The 18245-nt window shown below is 49.9% G+C and overlaps 1 protein-coding gene across 1 annotated transcript in view; it reads left to right on the top strand.

Annotated features, from left to right (window-relative positions):
• Positions 1–329: 329 nt before the first annotated feature.
• The window catches only part of Nek6 (NIMA related kinase 6), a 74025-nt gene continuing 56109 nt past the window's right edge, over positions 330–18245 (top strand). Inside the window, exon 1 of the mRNA XM_057754853.1 lies at positions 330–442. The gene's annotated coding sequence lies outside the window, so the exon portion shown is untranslated. The remainder of the gene's footprint in view (positions 443–18245) is intronic.

The raw sequence follows: 18245 nt of genomic DNA, 5'->3' as shown, positions 1-18245 counted from the left end.
CTAGTGAGCTTCATCTCCAGCTGCCCTCTCTGGGTAGGTCAATTTCAGTCGGGCTAGGGCTGAGATAGGAGCAATGTCAGCTGATGGGACCCCGTGGGCACGGGAAAGGGTCCACGGGTTGGCTATCCTGCGAACCTGCCTTTCAAAAGTCTAGAGCCCGCGTAGAGGGGTTCAGTGGCCAGGACCTGGAGTCTGGGCCTCCGTCTCCCCACCTGGGCCGGACGATCAAGCGCCAAGGCTGGGAGCGCGCCCCCGGCGCCCCCTTAGCCTGCGTGGCGGCCGCGCGCACGGGCGCAGGGGGCGGCGCGGTCCCGCGGCGGGGAGGGGCGGGCGGGCGCGCGCAGAAGAGGCGGCTGAACCCGGTGGACTAGCCGCGGCCGTGGCGCCGCCAACTCGCGTGCGACCCGTGCTCCGCTCGCCGCCGAGAGTGCCACCGGCGTCGGTGAGTGGCCTGGGGCTGGCGAGGGGCGCGGGCCAGGACGTGGGGCCGTCGCCCGAGGCGGTGGGCGCGCGCGCGTTCCCGAGAAGGCGGCGGGGACGCCCGCAGGAGGCCGAGGTTTCGGCGGCTGGGCTCCGTCCGCCCCGCTGCACGGGAGTGCGTGCGTGTGCATACCGGGGGCCTGGGCTGTGAGTTTGGGGTGGATCAGCGCGGGAGGATGGGCTAGGCTCCCGCTTATCTGTTTGTCGAGCGTTTACCGTGGGTGCCAGGGAGTACATGTGCCCACGTGTCTGAACGTTTCCGAGTGAATGTGGGCACACGTGCACGGGCCAAAGTGTATAAATTCCGTACATGTGTGTTTAAGAACCAGTGTAGCACCCTACACTGTGGGCCAGTGTGTGTGATGTGCCGACTGACCCTGCCCGGAGAGGTTACCGGATGCATGCAGGGCCGGATTTTGTGAGTCTGGGGCTCAGGGACAGATCCGCAGATGCCCAGGGTCTGACTCCAGTGGAAGCCGCTCAGCCCAGCCTTGGCAGGACTCTGCATGGCCACGCAGACTGGGGATGGGGCTGCCCTGAACTTGATTTGAGGTTTTCAAAATCCGTCTGAGTTCCCTGGCTTTGTTCGTGGCTGTCTCCAGCTAGGCCAGATTTGGACTCTGCTGTCCCCCATACTTAGGGGTTAGGTCCTAGGGAGACCCAGGGCCCCCATTACTTGCTCTCTGTGACTGCCCCTCTAAGATAATCATATTCTCCCGGTTTATCTGAGCCTCAGAGATAGTAACAAATGGGTGTCAGCATGCTTGGGACACGTCCTCTAAGGGCTGTCCTTGCGGTTTTAACTGACAGTTTATATGTGTTGAAAATCTCAGTTGAAAGTTTTAACTACTTTAAAGCAAACTTTACAAAGTTTCTGTCTGAGCTTCTCTCCGCTGGGCAAAATGCAGCTTGACTCTCGGAGGGAAAAAAATGTCCGTACAGTAGTCTGGTGTGTGTAAAGGGGCGCATTAAAAATCCCTTTTGCTAACGGGAGAAGAATTTCATTGAATGGGTGCCTGACTCCGGCAGGAGGAACTTAGCAGTGAACTTTGGACATAGTCTTTCAGCAGACAAAACCTGGAAGGAAGCAAAAAAGACCATGTTCTTTTTTTCTCTTTGTCCTGAAAAGTGGGGAAAAAATATCCCCACCTTCTGGATGTGCTGGAACTATTCCCCTCCCCCATCAGGGCCAGGCCCTCTCTGGATCCCCCACCCCCAAATAAAATATGCCTGTGGGGAGCGGAGGAGTGAGTCACTCCCTGGCAGAGGGCCCCACGGCAAACATTTGGGAAGGTTCTTGCTTAACTTCCCAGAAGAAAAGGCCTGGGATTTAAAATGGTCCCCGTGGTTTGTGAGACTCTGAGCCCCATCTGCTTCAGAAATGACTTAAAAAGTCATTTTGCTGTCTCTGAAAATTCAAGTCTCAGACTTAAGCTCTGGCTGGCCAGGATTTAGAGCTGTTTCTAGAAATGAAGAGCCTGGTCTTCTCAGGTGGCATGTGGAATGAGGAAGGAGGAGAGGTACCTACTGTGTGCTAAGATGGAGTACCTACTGTGTGTTGAGAATGGTTCTGGGGGTCCTTGACTCTCCTGGTATCCCGTTCTGATTTTGGTTTTGTGCACAAGGAGTCTGAATCATACAGAGATCAAACATGTGTTCCTGGGGCCAGCGGAGAGAGGGTGGCAACCAAAACCTGAGCCATCTGCCTGCTTTCAAAGTTTTTTCTCCTTCCACTGAGCCCAGGATTTAACCTTCACTTCCTAAGGTGCACAGCCACGGCGCTGAGGACTCAGTTAGGGTTCACCGCAAGTCACAGGTCGTTGTCTCTATTATACAGTTGAGAAAACAGACACTATGAGAGATGAACTGGTTGGTAGCGCCGTGACCAGTGGCCCTCATATGCCCTGTGCTGGCCTTGGTACACAAAGTTTGAAGTTATTTCCTCCTGTATGTTTATCAACACTGTAAAGATGAGAACTGTCATGGAGCCCATTCTATAGATCAAGAAACCGGGACACAGAGAGACTAGATATGCAGTAGACCCAGAATTGAACCCAGACTTGCTGTGACAGAGTCTGTAGTCTTCCCGTGAACTTGCAAAGTCAATATCCAGGTAAGTTAATAAACTGGTAAATGATGAAGTCAGGATTCAAACTCCTGTCTCTGATTCTAGGGGCAAGCCTTCTTAACTTGAAGGCACATAGCTACCTTTACTGTGTTGTGCTCTTCTGGGATGCTATAAAGCTGACTTATGACCAGCCGGGTTCGGCAGGGCTTGCTGGGTTTCAGCACGATGGGAGATGTCTACCAAAGGCCACTGAGCCACCAGAGTGAAGGGGCTAGTCTTTCCGAGTGCCGTGGATGGCCAAATCATTGTCCAAAGGAGAATAATATTTCCCTCCTCTTCTCAGGTTGAACCAAATTGGGAGGAGAGGGTAGAGAACTTGGTGACTCATTCAAGATCAGATAGGGTTAAACCTATGTATGATGGTTCATGATCACAATCCCAGCACTTTGGAAAGCTTGAAGCAGGAGGATTGCTTTGAGTTCCAGGCCAGCCTCAGTACCAGCCTACCCAGGATTATACAAAACACCATCTAAATAAACTAATTAATTAAATAAACATCCTAGATACAGGTTGGTACCTCTAAGCCTTTGTTGGAGACAAAGCTGGACTCCACCCCAGGAAAAGCCCATCCCTCTGACCTTGTGAGGAGTTGGGGCGTGAGCCGCCTCAGGACCTCACTCTCATTCTGGACGACTACAAAAGTTCCTGTCACCTGTCATTCAGAACTGGGTCTGCCAGTCACTTCCTCATTCACTTCCGTTTCTGGTGTTTGAGAGGACTGTGTGGTTTGAGCTATGCCCGCCCAGCTCCGTGTCTTCCAGCATTAATAGTTAATTAATAGTTATCTCTTCTGCTTTCAAGAATGTCTGCAAAGTGATGAACATTTGCAAAGTGCTGTGCAATACGATGTAAGGTGTGACATAAGATCTTTTTCTAATTTCTCTCTTTAATTGATTTTTATTGAGCTCTACATTTTTCTTTGCTCCCCTCCCTGCCTTCCCCCTTCCCCTTCAGTCCTCCCCCAAGGTCCTCATGCTCCCAATTTACTCAGGAGATCTTGTCTTTTTTCTACTTAGTACTTCCCATGTAGATTAGATATATGTAAGTCTCTCTTAGTGTCCTCATTGTTTTCTAAATTCTCTGGGATTGTGATTTGTAGACTGGCTTTCTTTACTTTATGTTTAAAAACCACCTATAAGTGAGTACATGTGATAATTGTCTTTCTGGGTCTGGGTTACCTCACTCAAAATAATGTTTTCAGCTCCATCCATTTTCCCGCAAAATTCAAGCTGTCCTTATTTTTTTCTGCTGTGTAGTATTCCATTGTGTAAATGTACCACATTTTCCTTATCCATTCTTCGGTCGAGGGACATTTAGGTTGTTTCCAGGTTCTGGCTATGACAAACAAAGCCACTATGAACTTAGTGGGGCACATGTCCTTGTGACACGATTGAGCATCCTTTGGGTGTATACCCAAAAGTTACTGGGTCTGGAGGAAGGTTGTTTCCTAATTTTCTGAGAGATTGCCACACTGACATCCAAAGGGGTTGTACCAGCTTGCATTCCCACCAGCAATGCAGAAGTGTTCCCTTTTCCCCACAACCTCTCCAGCATAAGTTGTCATCAGTGTTTTTGATCTTGGCCATTCTTAAAGGTGTAAGATGGAATCTCAGAGTTGTTTTGATTTGCATTTATCTGATGGTTAAGGATGTTGAACATTTCCTTAAGTGTCTGTCTTTCAGCCATTTTAGATTCTTCTGTTGAGAGTTCTCTGTTTAGGTCTGTACTCCAATTTTTTTTTATTGGATTATTTGTTCTTTTGGTATCCAATTTCTTGAGTTCTTTGTATATTTTGGAGATCAGACCTCTGTCTGATGTGGGGTTAGTGAAGATCTTTTCCTATTCTGTAGGCTGTCGTTTTGTCTTGTTGACCGTGTCCTTTGCTTTACAGAGGCTTTTCAGTTTCAGGAGGTCCCATTTATTGATTGTTTCTCTCGGTGTCTGTGCTGCTGGGGTTATATTTAGGAAGTGGTTCCCTGTGCCAATGTGTTCAAGTGTACTTCCCACTTTCTGTTCTATGAGGTTCAGTGTGGCTGGCTTTATGTTGAGGTCTTTGATCCATTTGGACTTGAGTTTTGTGTATGGTGATAGATATGGGTCTATTTTCATTCTTCTACATGCTGATATCCAGTTATGCCATCACTTGTTAAATATGCTTTCTTTTTTCCATTTGATATTTTTTGCTTCTTTGTCAAAAATCAGGTGTTGGAAGATGTGTGGATTGATATCTGGGTCTTCTATTTGGTTCCGTTGGTCCTCCTGTCTGTTCTTATGCCAATACCAGGCTGTTTTCAGTACTGTAGCTCTGTAGTAGAGTTGGAAGTCAGGGATTGTGATGCCTCCAGAAGTTCCTTTATTGTACAGGATTGTTTTGGCTCTCCTAGGTTTTTTTGCTTTTCCATTTGAAGTTAAGTACCATTTTTTCGAGGTCTTTGAAGAATTTTGCTGGGATTTTGACGGGCATTGTGTTGAATCTGTGACATGATAGATCTTGTGAGAGGCTCAGCCTTGCATCTAGATTCTCTCCAACTGGCCAGTGAATTTGCAGAGGTAAACTAGGCCTTGTTTCTGTGGTTTTATTTATTTAATTTAGTTTTACTGATGGTATCATAATCAGTAAAGTGCACAAACCTTTTTACTAGTTCTTCCAGCTGGGGCTCTAAGGAGCAGGGAGGTCATGGAACAAAGTGTCATTTAGGATGGTTTGGGCATCTGTAAAGGGTTTTAAAGTTTTCGAGCAGGCAGTGGATGTTCTCAGTTCTGTCGCTGTAATGATAATCTATCTTCCTTCCTTGCTTCCTCTCTCTCTCTCTCTCTCTCTCTCTCTCTCTCTCTCTCTCTCTCTCTCTCTCTCTCTCTCTTTTTCTTTCAGTTTTTGAGACAGTTTCTCTGTGTAGTCCTGGCTGTCCTGGAACTTACTCTGTAGACCAGGTTGGCCTGGAACTCACAGAGATCTGCCTGCCTCTGCCTCCTGAGTGCTGGGATTAAAGGCATGCGCCACCACCTGGGTCTTTTTTTAGAAAATGTTAGTAGAACACCCCCTACACACACACACCTCATACAAACAACTTCCCTGTTCCTGTCTGAATTTGATGACATACACACAATCCATCCTTATTCAGGCCAAACCTGCAGCCTTTTCAGATTCAAGGTCCAGAAAGAAGGAGTAGGGGCACATTCATTAGTGGTATAATTTCCTGTGATGTTAATCTTTGAAACCAGAACTTGAGAGTATGATCTGGCATTTTGACATCTGTCACTCGAATAGGACTTGCTGTGTGGATGTAAATACAGACCCACATGTGCAGGGGACGCTTGTTTCCAATTCTTGATACCCTCCCCCCCAAACACACACACACAGACAAGCGCTTCTCACGTAGTCTGACAGCTGAGGAGCTGGTCTCCTAGGCAGGTTTCTTAGACTGTGCCGCCCCCAGCCCCTTGTTCCCCACCCTGAGGGGCTGAAATGCGTTCAGTTCCATAGACCCACATGGAACTGTTCTTTCCCTCTTAGACTTCTGTGTGCTGGTGACCTCATAGAAAAGAAAGAGGGGGCTTTGTGTAAGAATTCCTCCGAGTGTGAAGGAATGCCGACAGTGAAGGGGCGGGCTGTTGCTGTGGGAAGCCTGAGGCGCCTGCCTTTTCCCCAAATTGTTTAACCCTCATACTTTAAAGTCAGGGTGGCCCTGGAGAAAGAGATTCTTTTTGTTTGGTTCTGTTCTGTTCTGTTTTGTTTTTTAAGACAGGGTTTCTCTGTGCAGCCCTGGCTGTTCTGGATCTCACTCTGTCTGTAGGATGCTCAGAGATGCACAGAGATCCGCCTGCCTTTGCCTCCCGAGTGAGGGGAGATTAAAGGTGTCACCACTGCCCATTGGGTCCCCCTGTTGTCAGAGAAGCTACTGGGGTGCTGCCTTTCACGTTACACTCTCAGCGCAGCTGGCAGACAGCAGGAATTGCTCAGGACCTTTCTGTCCTTCAGCCCTTTAAGAATCTGCAAGAGGACATGGTTACCTTCTAGGGACCTGTTTCAGTTACTAACAGGTCCACAAAGAGCTGCTCCCAGAGCCCCAGGTGGAGGTGACCTCTAGAGGTTGCTTAGGGTAGGCTTTGGGGATTGGAAGTTATCCATTGTGCATTTTACAAAATGGACACAGAGGCCCTGGAAGGGTCAGATATTCATAATCAAATTAAGAATGTGAGCCTTGGGGCTGGAAAGAGAAGGGGTCAGTGGTTAACATCACTGGCTTCTCTTCTAGAGGACTTGGGTTCCATTCCTAGCACCCACATAGCAGCTTTATAACCTCTATAACTCCAATTTCAGGGGACCCGACGCCTCCCTCTTTTGGCCTCCAAAGGCACCAGGCATAGACATGGTGCAGACAGACAGACATACAGGCAGGCAAAACATCCAGACACATAAAATTTTAAAACAAAGCATTTGCTGGGCATAGCAGACAACAGTGATTTGGCAAGGGACTGGGTCTCAGTGCTGGAATGGCCCTCATAGCATCTTAAGAAAAGTTTAGAGATCTCTGCTTGTTTTTTCCCAACCTACTCACCACAAGACAAGACAGTGAGCCCCACAGTTTGGGTATGAAGTTGGAAAGTCTCTGAAGGCCCACGAGCTGTGTCAGCTAAGGTGTGTTATGAAGTAAGGCAGATATTTTGTTAATTATTTATATAGTGTGCCCCAACAGAGATCTATGCTGACAGGAGCAGCCATTACAGACCCCAGAGGGACCAGAATCCTCAGCGAGGACTCCCTCTCTGCACTGAGGGCCACTTGGCCTGAGAGAGACCACATGTACCATTGGAATCTCCCTGGACCGCTTGAGGCTCTGTTAGATTGGCTCTCTCTAAAGGACAGAAGAATTTGACTCCCCCGTGGCTGCCCCTCCTTAGGCAGCTTTTGAGGAAATTTGTCCAGTTCCTCATACCTGAAGCCCATGAGGCTTATGAGGGAAAGTGAGGACAAATGCTTGTGGAGAGCCATTCCCCCTACAGAGGCCCCTGCTTCAGGCTTCACTCAGGCCCGGCCTCCCCTGCTTTGAATATCAGGTGGGCTGGATGCATGTGGCAGTGACCCCCACTTCTCACACCCCAGACTGACTTTAGGATATGGGTACTGAAAAGAAAGGGGCCTAGAATACGAACTGTCTCTGAAATGCAACTGAGGATGAGGGGCGTAAGCTCAGAAAGGAGGAACAAACCACCGTACCATCTTCTTGTCACCTGTGTGTGCACAGAAAGGCTCTGCCCAGGCCTCCTGCTAAGAAAAGGGGCTCCTTGAGTCCACTGAAACACAGGCCAGACAGCCTGTGGTGTGAAGGCAGATTACGGTCACTGCGGTCCGGGAGGAGGGCGAAGGAGGAGTAAGGGCTTGATGAGTACAGGGCTTCCTTTTGGATGACAAAATGTTTTGGACCTAGGTAGCAACTGCGGTTGTACAACAATGTGAATGTCCCAGATGCCACTTTAAAATTGTTAATTTGGGTGTGGGTCAGTGTTGGAGCTCTTACCTGGCATGTGTGGAGCCTCGAGTTGGATCCTCAGGATCACACTTCCCCACATGCCTCCACATAGAAAGACAGAACCAGAAGAGATCCTGTTGCTTAAGACAAAACGTGTCCTCTCCTGCCCCATTTCTAGGTGGGGACGGAAGTGCAGAGAGCATGGCCAGCCTGAGAACCACATGGCTGTCCCGTGGCTTCGTTCTATCACTTTCACGTGTCATGGCTCCTGGGCCTGAGCCTGCAGTCTGGAGCAGGCCGAGTGTACTCTAGTCTCAGAACTGGAGATATTGGAGTTGGCCGGCATGTATACACCCTTTGCTGATCCTGGAGAGACAGTGTAGTGGTGTTAAGGACACTTGCTCTCGGAGAGGACCCAGGTTCACTTCCCAGCACACATATCAGACAGCTCGCAGCTGCCTATAACTCTGGTTCCAGGGGATCAGATGCCCTCTTCTGGCCTCTTTGGGCACCTGCATACACATGACAAGCAGACACACACACACACACATACACACATAAATAAAAGTAAATTTAAATTTATTTTGAGAAAAGATCTCAATGGACAGCTCTGGCTGTCCTGAAACTTGCTTTGTAGATCAGGCCAGCTTCAACCCACAGATTTTCCTGCTTCTGCTGCCTGCGTGCTGGGTTTAGAGGTCTGTACCACCATGTCCGGTGAATTACAAAATAATAATAAAAATAAATGATTTCTCTATTTTTATTTTGTATGCATTGATGTTTTGCCTGCATGTATGTCTGTAGGAGGGTATTGAATCCCCTGGAACTAGAGTTACAGGCAGGTGTGAGAAGCCATGAGGGTGCTGGAAGTTGAACCTGGACTCTCAGGAAGAGCAGCCATCTCTGAACCATATCTCCAGCCCCGCCCCACTTTTTAAGAAGGAGGCCTTGGGGTAGGTAAGGCGTGCACAGAGGCCCCTTCATGGCCTCACCCCCACTGTATGACAGCCATGCCCCCTCTTGGGAGCAGCACTCTTTAGTCCTCCCTGTGGTGGCAGGCTCAGAACTGTAGAGGAGCTTGTGAGTGTTCTACAGAAGGGATCTGATGGGCCTCACTCTCTGGGCAAGCAGGAGGAGAGGGGAGAGCGGGCAGCACTGTGGCAGGAAGAGGGGAGGTTCTGTTGAGGCCTCAAAGGGCCATCTTGAGGGCAAGTGGACCACAGGGGCCATGGGATGGTTTCCAGAGCTTCAGGCAGACCTGGGGAAACATGAAGCGAGGCTCCCTGTGCAGAGTCTGCTGCAGGACGTGCCCCCCTCTAACTTTCACATTGGTAAGTTAACTTGGTCCAGCAGTTCCATGTTAGGGATGAAGAAACAGCTAGGGGCCAGGGTAGCTGGTTCTCTCCTGCCAACAAGAGTGCTGCGAGGAACGCCACAGTAGAGGACATTCTACATACGGGACAGTGGCTGCCCTCTGACAGCATGTACCATGGTCCTGTGCTGAGGGCATAGGGTATCAGTTGTCTGTTTCTTCCAGATGGGAATGTCCTTTCATAGGGCAAGACTTGGTGTATGGCCACAGTTGTGTCCTCAGAGCCTGGCACACAGTAAGAGCACAAATATCAGAATATTTCTGCGCACCAGCATGGTGACATGGTGTTCGAACATTTCAGATTTCCAGGTTAGGGTTATTCAATTGGTAAAGTCTGCAGTGTTCCCAATTCAGTTAACTCTAAAATCTGAAACACAGGGCTGGAGAGACAGCTCAGTGATTAAGAGCACTTGCTGCTCTTCCAGAAGATCCAGGTTCAGTGCCCAGCAACTACATATCAGTTCATAATCGTTCCAAGGCATCTAATTTTCCCCTTTTCTGGCTTTCACTGGCACTAGACATACCATCGATACACAGATATTCGAGCAAGCAAAAAAAAATCTGTACACCTAATAAATAAATAACTAAAATCTGAAACTTTGCTGGTCCCAAGCATTTCAGATAAGAGATAATCTCCTGGAACAGCTTGAGTTGTGGGGTCTTCTTCCTGTTGTTCTTTGCTGAATGTCGGTATGGGAGGGGTTTGTTGGGGATGCTGGGGGTTACACCCAGGTATCCTATCCACACCATGAGAACTACACTCCCCACTTTAAACTGTGTTTTCTGTCAAGTACCTTTGTTCTTTAGGGGCAGCATCCTTTGCAAGGTGGCTTTGAGAATGGGAAGGAGTTAAACTCTCCTGAGTAACTTCTAGAGTTGTCTCTACCCTGTGAGCATGATCCCCAATTTTCCCCCAACCAGAAGGTCTGCCAGGTCCCTGAACTGGGTTGCTCAGGACCTTACACATGCACACACACACACACAGCAAGAGCATGTTCTTGCTGCTTGTTCCTCTTCTGCAGGAATCTCAGTGGCCTTTGTGTTGGTCTCAATGCCAGTCCACGGGAACACGAAGACTGGAGTTGTCTGTGCAGTCTGGGCACGGGGTAGGGACTGTGGCTCTTGGAGCTAGCCTGGTGATGGCAGCATGGCACGTGGTTTTCTGTGAGGTGTAGTGGGCAGTGGGTCCTGTGCTGTCCTTAGGCTTGGCTCTGGGGTCTCCCAACAGGCTGGAGCTGGCCACGTAGGGAAACAAAGGGATCAGGCTTAGACCTCTGTCCCTCCACCTAGGAAATGTGCAGAGGAATTTCCTGTACCCCGAGCTGACAACTGTCCTGTCCGTTACACAGACTTTTCTTGGCTCCTACATCCTCAGACTTCGATAATCTGTAGGTTAGGCATAGGACAGCCCCACTTTCCTGATCTCGTAGTGGCAATGGTGTTAGATTATTTTAGTGTTGGCTAGGGACAGGAAAGGCAGTCTTAAAAAAGCATTCCGCCCCTGGCATGTGGATTCCTGGATGCTCTGATGGCTTTTGGGGCAGTGTCTCTGAAATCACACACTGCCAAAAATTCCTGCACATATGGCCACTGTGATGTGCTAATGTTAGCAATCGAGGTACTTAATTACATAGGGGGAAAAAACCCTTTTCCTACTCCCAAGCGGTTACTGGAGAGCCTATATGTCTCGGGCCTGAGGGTACTACACAGTATAAATCACACTGGCAGATGGGATGTCATTATTGTGTATGAATTTATTATCTAATAATTATTTTTAAATCTGGTCACAACTTTATCTGGCAATTTCTTCAATTGCCATTTATCCAGCTATATTGTCTCAACCCTGCTTTGTTCCTGACCTGGTATTGGGACCTGGGGCTCTAAAGAAACAGAGTCTTTCCTGTGTGCCACCCACCCAGGTGGGGCTATGGGCTGTGGGCTGTGGTGAATCTGTTCACTTACTGGTGGGCACTGTGGGAAAAGTGTACTTCCTCCTGCGTGCACATCCGTAGAGACGTAGGCACGTAGACCATCCATCCGGCATGCGCTAGTTTGATGAGTTCTTTGGGGCCTGGCTGTCTGCTTGCTATGATCAACCAAGTCAGCCACTGTTCACAGGCCATGTGATGACGTCCCCTGAATGAACCAGAAACAATCCAGATGCCCCAGGAACCGATGTGAGAACAAGGCACCCCTTCACACATTGCGTCTCGGTTCAGCGTCTTGCCACCACCCAGCATTTTGAGACAGAATGTGAGATCTCGTGGTTGGCTAAATACATAAATATTTTATGTCTTGATATTCTGAAAATGAAGCCCAAATGCACAGAACTGCTGCACATCAGTGCTATGGATCATATGTTATAATAATCTGATGACATGTTGTTTAAATATTTATGGACTGATGCGACATAACAATGGGGGGAGAGAGGCGTCTGGGAGCAGAGTCATGGCAGATGCTCGGAAGGAGGGAGCACATTCTCTCCGTTCTAAGATGTGTCACACGACGCTGGGGTGTGGGGCAGTAGCAGTAGCTGACGTTTATCAGTCATTTGCTGTGTGCTGTAGCTGTCAGTGACTTCATTTTATTTCATCATCACAGCACCCCTAGGAGGAGGGGATGAAACTGAGGCTCAGGCAGACATGCAGCTGGTAAACATGCAGGAAGAAGCTGCTGCTGCGCTGTACGCTCTTGCCGCTGTGCTGTTCTTCCACGTGGGTCACATCAGAGAGGCTCCACGCCTGCCCCCACCCGCTGTTCTGGAGGGCCCCTTGCTACATGCTTGTTAACTTTCCTGGTCACAGGAAAAAGTGACAGGCAGGAGTCGAAACCATGAGCATCAGCTAAGGCTGGCTGCCATGGTTGGGCATGTCTGCCCAGGGCACATCCTCAGGAGTGGGCTCTCACTCGTGCGTTTTTTTTTTTTCATTCTTGGTTCTGTAGTCATCATAGCAGCTTGCTGCAGATGGTCTCCCCTGGGGTCCTTAGTCCCCGGCCCGTGTTTTGGCCTTACCCCCTTACTTTGGCCAGTAAGTAAAGTTACTAGGTCCTCTCTTCCTGCTCACCTTCTAGGGCCAGCTTTGTCATCCCTGCCTTCAGGGAGCCACCTGAACAGGCCAGACAGTGAAACCATTCCCTGGTGACATCGAGTGGACATTCACCTGAGCATCCTGTCTTGAGTTAGCTTGTTTTTCGAGACAGAGTTTCTTTGTAAAACAGTCCTGGTTGACAAACAAAATCAGCCAGGAGGAAGGGACTGGGATGTAACTCGGCCTGTTAAGTATTTGTCTACCCTCAGGCAATGCACACTTGTAGTTGCAGGAGGTGGGGCAGGAGGATCAGAATTCCAGGGTCATCACAGCTACGGTGTGTGTGTGTGTGTGTGTGTGTGTGTGTGTGTGTGTGTGTGTGTGTGTGTGTGGATAAGGACCTGTTTCAAGCCCACCCCCAGCCCTGAAGAAACCAGAACAGAAAACTGATTTTCCTTTCTTTCCTATGTACTCTCCTTGCCTGTCATGTAGTGTTTGGGGACTCTCAGGGTGAGAACAGACCCCCAGAAGATCCCACTTTGTCATTCCATGTGGGGTTTACCTGACGTCTACTCTGCAGTGGGTGACAGGTATTTGTATGAGGGCGACAACGGGCACCTGTCCTGGGGTGACAGGACCAACATGTACTGAAGGTCCAAAGCCCACTCCTCCAGGCTTCTCTAGGCTTCTCCCAGATATCAAAGGTAACAAGAACACCAACGGTGAACCAGGGTATGACTGGGATCCCTTATGGGGACAGGGCACAGCTGTCACATGCCATCAGACTTCAAAACAAGAAGGTCCCCTTGTCAGTTCTCTGTATATGGTTATGGGGACTAGATCATTTAGAGGAAATATCTCTGCATCCAGACCACTGATCCGCTGGAGTGACCATGACCACTCAGCCAGCAGGTCTCTTTCCTCTGGCCTCTTTTGCCAGACACACCGTAGAGCCAATCATGGATGTAGCTGCACCCGCATCCATCCTGTCAGCTTTCCTGCCCCTGAGTGACAAGAGTTAGCAATCAAACAACCACATTTCTGACCCACTTGCTTGGCAAGAGCCCCAGAGACCCAAGGCATTGGGAAGAGAGACTCGATGCCTCTGCTAACACAGACATGTTTCTTTCTTTCTTTCTTTCTTTTTTTTTTTTTTAAATATTTATTTATTATGTGTAGAGCATTCCTTCCAAGGCAGAAGGGGGCGCCAGGTCTCATTATAGATGGCTGTGAGCCACCATGTGGTTGCTGGGAATTGAACTCAGGACCTCTGGAAGAGCAGTCAGTGCTCTTAACCACTGAGCCATCTCTCCAGCCCCACACACATGTTTCTAACTCTGCAGTCAAGCTAAGAGCAGGCAGCCGGGGGAATGGAAGTTTGGCATCTCGAATGCATGTGTGCATGAGATTCTGGAGGAGAGAAATACCAACTATGCAGCAGTTTGCCCGGGGCCCAGCCAAGTGCTGTGTGTGTTTTTGCCTTCATTGATTAGTCCTCCTGATCATGCTGTGCTGGTTCCATCTTTCAGATTCGGACAACTGAGGTTCGATATCAGTAGGAAGCCTTGAGCCAAAGCTATAAACCAAGCCTAGGTATATGCCCTCAACATGCAGCCCACAGTTGCTGCCACACGGCCTCCAGCCCCGCAGTCAACTGTGTGAGTGTAGGGATGGGACACTGGCCACGTCTCAGTGCCACTGCATCTCTGCATCTGCCTCGCTCCTGGCAGGGCCAAGATCTACAGCCATCCTTGCTTAGAGAGGGAAGAGGTGGGCAGTTGGTTTGGCCAAGGCCTACATGTCCCCACTTTGCCCACAGTAGCTCCTGAGCTGTCACCTCCTCCCAGGGTGCCTGCTGTTTTCTGGTTTACGAAGCCAGGGGTGGTACGAGTTTCCGTTTCTGTATTTAGCCCTCAGTTCCATGCCAGGTAGTGGGCAGGACCATGACTCACGGTGTTGACAGGCAGTGTGAAACAGCTGTCAAATGACCAAGTTACTGACCCACTCGCTTGGGAAGGGCACCACCACCCCTCGTCTAGAGCCTGGGGCACCTGTGATGCTCAGGCTGCCTTGCACTCCCCACCCCCACCCCTGCCCCTCTCCTTCCTCTCATTTAGTCATTCATTTATCTAAATGACCAGTGCCCTGTTGCACTGTTCAAAGACACTGGTGAGTCACAGGGACAAAGTCCCTGACTTCAAGGAGTCGCATTACTGTCCCAGGAGGACTGGGGAAGTTCTGAAAGGGAAATGGGAAGGGAAGAATAGGCTGTGTTTGGGAAGTGATGGCGTTCCCCCTCCTGCAGTGCTGGCGTGCCCTCAGACCTAGCTCTTCCCTGAAGGGTGCAGGAGAGGGTAGGATTTTCCTTACACTCTCGTCTAAGGGCCACTGACCCTGGGCTGGACTGGGCGTGTAGTCACACTGAATCCTAGCTGTGACTTGAAGCATGTGTACTTAGCTTCACTTTACAGACCAGAGTGGGCAGCTGAGTGTGGCTGGATCATTTGCTCAGTGCCACTAGTAGGGCCTCAGCTGAGGCAAGTTTGAACCCCGGCCTTGCGCCCCAAACCTTCCTCTCTAACCTCTGCACACCTGTGCCCGTGGTTAGCAGAGGAACCACAGCTGCCTCTCAGGGCAGTGGGTGCCGTGGAAATGAATGATCCAAAAAAATAGGGGCTAGCCCCTGGTGCTGGGAAGTGAATATTTCTCATGAGCCAGGGTTGTAGTAGCTCCTTGTTGCATGGTTGTGGGGAGGATGGGGTTACCTTGTCCTGGGATGAAGAGGCTGAAGCTGAAAGAGGTTCCACAGACTGACCCGACTCTGTTCTGCTGGCTAGTTCTGCCTCACAGCGCTTCTGCACCAGCATCACCTTCTACCTTCAACTTTCATTTGGCAACTAAAACCTGACAGACACCTCAGTGTCTTGTTTCCAAACTGAGAGGAGGGTGTATGGAGAAAGCTCTTTGCATAATTGTGGAAAAGGACACCTATTTCACTGCAAAAACACCTTCGAAATGCTACCGCTTGCCAGGGCAGGAGATGAAGGACAGCATTCTGCATATGTGTTTGTGATGGCGAGGGGCCTGTGTCAGATCCCTCCTGGGGCTGTCAGCCGGGTTACACTAGGGCTTTATGGCGTCTGGAACAAACAAGCCTTTTAGAAGAAACCGTCTTCAGAGCCGTCCCATCCCATCGTTGGCAAATGGGCCTAAAACAGCCGAGGAAGCTGTGTTGGGTATTCACAAAGCAGGGAGCTGGCATTTAGACACACTTGTTTAAAGCAGGAGTCAGGAGACGAAAGACTGAGCGGCTTGTCGCCTTGCTGCAGCCTGGGAGCCAAGTCTTTGGGGTTTGCTTACCACTTACAGGGTTTTGTTGTTGTTGTTGTATATTTGTAAAATGAGGCTTCTGCTGGCAAAAGCAGGTTTTAGCGTGTGCAGTGGCGCTTTCAAGACCTAATAAGGCCCCAAAGGAGGGTGCGTTCCAGCCACACTCTCTTCCCCCAGCCCCCCATTCCGTCTTGCCTCATACACTCTGGGCACAGGGTACCATTCATCTTGCTTCCCATTAACAGAATTACTGCCATCACTTCTGCAGGACAAGATGGGCCCTGTGGAACTGCCCGGGGACAGAGGCAGGATTGGCTGCCAAGCAGCTTTGCTTAGAGGGGAGTGAAGGAGAAAAAGAGCAAGCATGGACAGAACTCCTACACAGTGTGGGCTCCCTGGGTGACGAGGGCTGCAGGCTTCAGAGAAGGGCACCATCTGGCCATGTACCCTTAGGGGCAGTGACAGGGCATGTGGTGGCTTATGCACAGATATGACCCTGCTGAGTGCAGAGGAAGGGAAGAAAGACATCCAGCATTTTATGGGGTGCTCCTGCATCCCCTGCATGATACTGGCTGGATAGGTCGTGGGGTGCCCATTTTCCAGTGAACAGCATCAGCCCAGAGTTACATGGTTTTTGAATCGAGGTTAGGGTGTGAGCCTTGATTTTTCAACTTAGGGATACTCTTCCTGGAGGCTTCAGACGGTAGCAGAGAGCTCACCATCTGACCACCACCAGCCTGCCCCATCTCACCCTGATTCCTCTTGCAAGCGAGTTGACATCTGGCTCACTGTTGGGCCATGTTAAACCCCTTTAGCCCATTTGCAGACCCAAGAAAATCTCAGGGTGTGGGACCCTGAGAGTGAAGGAGAAACTAGAGCGCTGCCTTCATCCTATGTACCCATTTGCTATAGGAGTAGCAATGATTGTCAACCTAGTGCCAGCTCTGATAGATTGAGGCTGCCTGGTATACCCAGCTGCGGTGGCTTTGGAAACTAGGATTGATTAGTAATGTCTGCTATGTCCACCAGAAAGTAAAGAGGGCCTGACACTTACCCTGGGCTCTGATCTTAGGGGCACCGTTGTTCTTGGTCATACTGTGTGTCAACACAATTAACTCTAGAAGAGGGAGGGATGCGCTAATCACATAGTGGGGACTCTATGGGTACCTAAGAAAGGATTAATGAAGGCTTAGGAGTCCCTGAGAGCCATCAGGTGGAATTCTACAGTAAATGTCTGTAAAAAGCATTTTTAAGCTTCTAGGGATGAAGTTTAAGTGCCTACAAATTTAAACCAGTTCTGTCTCCTATGTGAGTGCCTCTGTATAAACAGCAGCTTTGATTCTCAGTCTCCTCATCTTTGAAGCTCTTCTCCATTCATAGGACCATGATGAGGTGACTCAGGAGACGGAGGTCCTGGAGCTCAGACCCATCAGTGACAAAATGGTATTTAGAGTCAGGCCCCGCCCCCACCCACGCACCTGCCTTGTGCTGAGCTCTGGGGGTCCCGCGTTGGTCTCAGGTGTTGCTTGTTGCCTGGCACCAGAATTTGGCTCTGAGCAGGACTGGCAGGCCAGCTGGGCAGAGGAGTCCAGCTCTACTGCAGAAACCCTGCCCCTCAGATGCCTCCGGCACTTCCTGTGGATTTGTGTCTTTGTTTCTTGAGACAGGCTCTTGCTGTGTAGCCTAGCTGGCCTGGAACTGTCTCCAGCCATGGAGTACCACTACTGTGCCCAGATTTACAGGGGATTCTGTTTGTTTTTGAGACAGGGTTTCACTGCGTAGTCTGACTGACCTGGGACTTGCTTTGTAGGGCAGGCTGGCCTTGAACTCACAGATCTGCTGCAAGGGAATTCTGTGGAGGACAGAGTTGGGCTCCACCTGTCGTTGGAAGGGTTTGGAACCAGGGTGTGGTTTGTGGCTACTAGGAGCAAGGTACTGCAGATGTTAGGATGGAAGGGACAGGTAGAGGTTAGAACCGGCCTGGAGGGAGGGGTGAGCTGGGAAGCCTGTGAGTCTTGAGGGGACCACAGATCAGGTCCCACGACTGACCCCAGGTTGTGGGAGAATTCTCTGCATAAAGGCCTGGGGCCACTGAAGGAGGGGCTGCGCGCTCTCACCTCGGGACTCTCTGGATCCAGAAGAATCACAGGGAGAGGGAATTGGAAATCACAGCGACACAAGTCCCAAAGTCAAATAGAAGGGGTTGTGATCCTAGAGGGTGTCTAGAGGGGGCCTCCCTGGACACTTGCTCCACAGATGCCAACTCTCTTAACAGTGTGCTGTGTGTGCGCACGCGTGTGCTCATGTGTGTGTGTATATATGTATGCATGTTTGTGCCCATGTGCGTGTGTGTGTGCGCACGCGTGTCTGTGTGCGTCCGTACTTTCTCCATATTTAAACTACAGTAGCTCCTGCCACTATTGTTAGCCCTTTAT

Source organism: Chionomys nivalis, chromosome 22 (genome assembly GCF_950005125.1).
Source record: "Chionomys nivalis chromosome 22, mChiNiv1.1, whole genome shotgun sequence".
NCBI classification, from domain to species: domain Eukaryota; kingdom Metazoa; phylum Chordata; class Mammalia; order Rodentia; family Cricetidae; genus Chionomys; species Chionomys nivalis.
This window is presented reverse-complemented; position numbering and strand designations above follow the sequence as displayed.